Source organism: Amblyomma americanum, chromosome 4, assembly GCF_052857255.1.
Source record: "Amblyomma americanum isolate KBUSLIRL-KWMA chromosome 4, ASM5285725v1, whole genome shotgun sequence".
NCBI classification, from domain to species: Eukaryota; Metazoa; Arthropoda; class Arachnida; order Ixodida; family Ixodidae; genus Amblyomma; species Amblyomma americanum.
Genome location: NC_135500.1, coordinates 217,427,138 through 217,431,966, shown reverse-complemented (window position 1 = coordinate 217,431,966; position 4,829 = coordinate 217,427,138). Strand labels below are relative to the sequence as shown.

The 4,829-nt window shown below is 43.4% G+C and overlaps 1 long non-coding RNA gene across 1 annotated transcript; it reads left to right on the top strand.

Moving 5' to 3' along the window:
- The first annotated feature begins 1,269 nt into the window (after window positions 1-1,269).
- On the top strand, window positions 1,270-4,559 carry LOC144129347 (uncharacterized). The gene is made up of 2 exons (XR_013313910.1): window positions 1,270-2,041; window positions 2,274-4,559. It is a non-coding gene; the product is annotated as an uncharacterized LOC144129347 (long non-coding RNA).
- Window positions 4,560-4,829: the final 270 nt, after the last annotated feature.

Sequence of the window (4,829 nt, the reverse complement as noted above, 5' to 3'; positions counted from 1 at the left end):
GATGCATGGTGTTCTTGAAAACAATAGAATAATGCGTAAAACGGGGCTAACGTACTACACAAGTGAGCAGGCAGGTTGACCTACCAAAAGCTGGTAAGCGTTAGGTACCCGCCACATCCCTCACCCACCCCCTGGTCCCCAAGAGTGATGCCACAAAAAGGCCAACATACGCCGGGACCAGTGTCCCCCTCCCCAGAATAACTCGGCATCAACCACCACCACCACGTCAGTAATAATAATAATTGGTTTTTAGAGAAAGGAAATGGCACAGTATCTGTCTCATATATCGTTGGACACCTGAACCGAGCCGTAAGGGAAGGGATAAAGGAGGGAGTGAAAGAAGAAAGGGAGAGGTGCCGTAGTGGAAGGCTCCGGAATAATTTCGACCACCTGGGGATCTTTAACGTGCACTGACATCGCACAGCACACGGGCTCCTTAGGTTTTTCCTCCATAAAAACGCAGCCGCCGCGGTCGGGTTCGAACCCGGGAAACACCACCAGTTAGGCAAGGCTTGTTTTTTGTGTGCGCGTGCGTGCGCAGCCGTTGTTGAAAGTATTAAGCCCAAGAGATTTGCTTACCAGAAGTACTTGCTGTTGGGCTGGTTTGTTCCAAATAAATTTTAAAGGTGCAAAGGAACAAACACAAGAAGACGGAAGGCCAGAGAAAAAAATTATACCAATGCACTCTTCCTTTATTCTCTCTTCCTGTGTTTGTTCCTTTGTGCCTTTCAAATTTATTGCTTATCAGCTGTGCAGTGGGGTCTTTGTAGCATTTGTTGAAGCCGCAAGGAAGCGAACTGCTCTCGCAGTCAAGAAATTTGGAACACTGGTGATGCAAAACGAGCCGCATAGCATGATCCAAAATGAAACTCCTTGCGCTCCTTACTTTTGACGAAGAAACACCCTAATAATGGTGTTATGTATACCATAGGGGATGTATACTACTACCTTTGCAATAAATAGGTGCGCCGTACACGAGTAAAATATGCGCTGAAGCTTGGAGCAAAACCGGCCCAACATCTCGGGGCAGTGAGCAATTTTCGTTGCCCTTTGCGGTTCCAGAGCGAAGCTTTCAGTTTCTATTTCACTGCAGCGCGGAAATGCCCTTCTTAATATTATATCACTGCCTCCGCTCAACGTAATTGTTACTCTGAAATCGTCCACAAGGTCGTGAAGAAAAATTGAAGATAACGTTAGTTTGGCAGCGGTGGGTTTGTGCGCTTGTGAACGCAGACAGCTCCGAAAAAGTTTCTCGGTGTTGGCAACCATGACTGGTTGAGGAAGATGGCGGTGTGCATTAGTGCTGTTTGTTGTGTTTGTTGTGCGTGCTTGGAGTCGTCATGCCCTGCATATCCTTTGCTGGCTGCGAGCAAACACTTAACAATGCCCTGCATAAATACTGAGTGACCATTCTTCATCTGTGCCTGTAGTGCATCCGCTTGAAACGCGTCGTAAAAGTGGTCGCCAAGTCGAGTGGGAGTGGTTGACCCTCTATGGACCCCCCCTCCTCGGCGATGAACCCCCGCTATGTGGCATCAAATTGGGGACGCTCGGTTTGACGTGACCCGTTCGTGTCCTGTCGGGCGTACTACTCCTAAAGCTCATCGGGGCTGCCTTGTCGAGTGGTTGCCTCTGGATCGCTGCGAGATCTTCAAAAACTTTCGCCTTTGAGGGGCTTTCAGGGAGCGGACGTTTTAAGCGGGGGCAACGTAACCAGTGAGAGGAACCTGATATCCTCCTGCTCTCCGGCCGCGATGTCGTTTGTTCGTGCCTTCCAGCTGCCATACGAGTACTTTGGCATTGCGTGTTTGCACAACAACCAGTTGAATGCCCGCCGACATCTGTAACTTGCGGGAGTTGCGCAAGATTTAGATCCTGCTTCGCGTTTTAGGTTCACGAAACTACTGCTTACGACGGATTGCTTGCTTAAGCGTACCGGTGGATGCTTTATCATGGCAGGATTTTTCGAAAACCACCTACTTCAGAGCGTTGGCGAATACTCTCCGTCAACTGTGGCGAAAGAAAAGTGCCGAATATCTCTGTGCGTGCAAATGCGCATGTTTTGGTTTGCGGTCTTTTTCAAACTCTTGTGTGAGAAAATATCACTTAGGAATAAGGACTTATAAAAGTTGGTGATCATTAATCGTTAAGCATGTTAGTGCTTCTATCATACCAGGCAAGAGTATGTATGTCTCCGTCTGTTTATCGCTCCTCTATTTTTGATGGTCGTTAAAATGTAACCCTGAGCCCTCTTACTTTTCTTTCTTCTTTAGGTAAGTGGATGAAATCGCGTGTGGATTTTCAAGATATGAACAGAAGCTGACCATCCTTGACACTCAAGTTTAAGAAGAAACAGGATGAAGTCTTGGTTTTGAAAAGTCACGAACGCAACCTTCAGTTGAGGACTGTGGGCATATGTGGATATGTTAGCGCTAAATGAGTCGTTATTTTCTTGCCATAGTGTGAATACACAAGTTCCCAGTCAAGATAAGTATGTGCTCATATCACCCTTCCTTACCATCGTGCCTGACTTTCAGATGCATTCTCTGCTTCCGTTGCTGCAAAGCTGTTGAGAGTATTTTTATACATGATTTGCATCAGTAGCGTTGTAGGTGCAAAACTTGACTGCATAGCGCTGCATTTCTAGAGAGGTAGTGCCAAGTGATGATAATGACTGCAGTGACAATTTTTTTTTTTGCCATGGAGTAATTGGAATGAAGTACATCCACAAATTCAGCCAAGAAAACGATCAAGCATTTTTCTTTTTGCTGAAGTGGCCTTGAGCGAATAACATTGTTGATAAACTGGAAAAATTCGAAAAAGCTGTACATGCCGCAGGAGGAAGACATGGTAGTCTGTTGACATTTAGTCTTTTAATGGCATAGCTACAGTGCCTGAAATAACTTCATTCACTTTTGGAGTGTCTTATGCACATGTGCATGATGTGACATGGCTTTCATAAACAAACACACAGTGCCAGCCTTGACAGCTGTGGCAAGTTTCAAAAGGTTCTTTGGTGAATGTAGAATTTACTTCGATTTAAAGGGGCACTCAGGACAACTCTATGCAATTATTGTTCTCAGTAAGAATGGATTCTCTGGCTCTTTCTGGGTATGCTCACGTTATGCAGCTGCGTAAGACATAATCATGGCTGAGAAAATTTAATTTCAAAAGTCTCTCCCCACCACTCGGTGCGAACTTGTGGCATCTGCTCCGAGAAGTCTGGTTGCCACCATTTTGAAGTGAATGGAAGTGATGCATAGCCTACGATACCTGGGCCCTAATTCGCTGCCAACGTGCGCAGTTTACTTGCTAACTCAGCCGATGATGGTGACACCTTTATTTTGTTGTTTGGTCTTTTCTATCTTATATAAGCTCCGTTTCTGGTGAGAGTGGTCGCTTTGTCATTAGACTGCCATAGTCTGTCTAAAAAAGTAAAAAGTGTCCATTTTGAAGTATGCGACATGCGAATGGCTTATGATGGTTTTTTGCTAGCATAGATGTCCTTAATGTGACATTACTGCACTTTCAATGTTATAAATTCTGTGCTGTACATACAGGAAATATTTTACTTGGGCTTTGATACATATTTCTTGAACCTTTCACTACCATTGGTTGAGGTATGTTTGTCACTTCTGTGGCATTTGGTAGGAACATGAATTCTGTGTTGCATCACCTCTAGAAATTTCAGATGCAACCTTTTGCTTCTGTTACATTTTCATTGCTTTAAAGAGGTGTCACCAGTTTTGACAATGAACTTCATTAAAGAATTTCATTAACTATGCAGCATAATGAAATCAAAATGGATGAGATGCTCATGAAGATTTGTAATTAAACAATTTAAAACATTTTCTCTGACTCACAGATGTAATTTCTGAAACTATTGCCTTGAGGTGTAATTCTAATTGGCTATCTGCCAAAATGGCTCAATGGCCATGGTGTCGCCCCAAACAGTAAATACTTAGTTCACCTCTTAATATGTTCCAGAGCGTACTGAAAATGCTTTTTATGTCATCATGAATGTTGGAATCTGACCATAAAGGTATTTTAACTGCATCTTTTTTTAGATGAGCACCTTTGTCATTGCGTGTTAAACTGTAACGTATTGCAACTGGCATCTGATCAGTGTGTACCTGAAGCAGAATAGTTGACACATTCATGGTGAAGTGAAGAAATGTTGTTTTCTGGAAGCAATCTGCATAAAGCTGGGTGAACTGTATTCACCCCTGATTTCCCTTAGAGCAGTGGAATAGATACCAAGATAGAGAGAGATGTAGCTTTTCTTTTCGTGCTCAAGTGCGAGCCTTTTTATTTGCAAGAGAAGGCAAGCATAGCAAGGGGTGGCAGAAAATTAGATATGCGGATGACATTAGGAAGTTTGTTGGGTTAAGGTGGCTGCAGCTGACACAGGATAGGGTTGGGAGAGGCTTTTGTCCTGCAGTGGACGTAGTTGTGCTGCTGAAGATGATAAATTATGTTCAGCTGTTTTGGTAACTTTTTTTTTTACATTCCATGCTACTAAGCTTGCTTGCAGTTTCAAATGCCCGCGGTCGTTTTTTCTACTGCCATTGTACAGCCATTGTGAACATGTTAAAACAAATCTATCTTTTAAATCGTGTGTAGTCTAAGTGTGCGGCTCGAGGTCAGTATAGACAGTCTACTAGAGTTGAGAAGTAGGAGTGTGCGAATATTCGAAAATGTTGAGTAGTGAATCGAATGTCCTCCTATTCGATTATTCAAACTAATGAAAGAAGATATGTTCAAATTATTTGAAACGGATCAAATATGCTTGTAAACTTTTCGAATAGTTTTCGAATAACTGGCTCGAT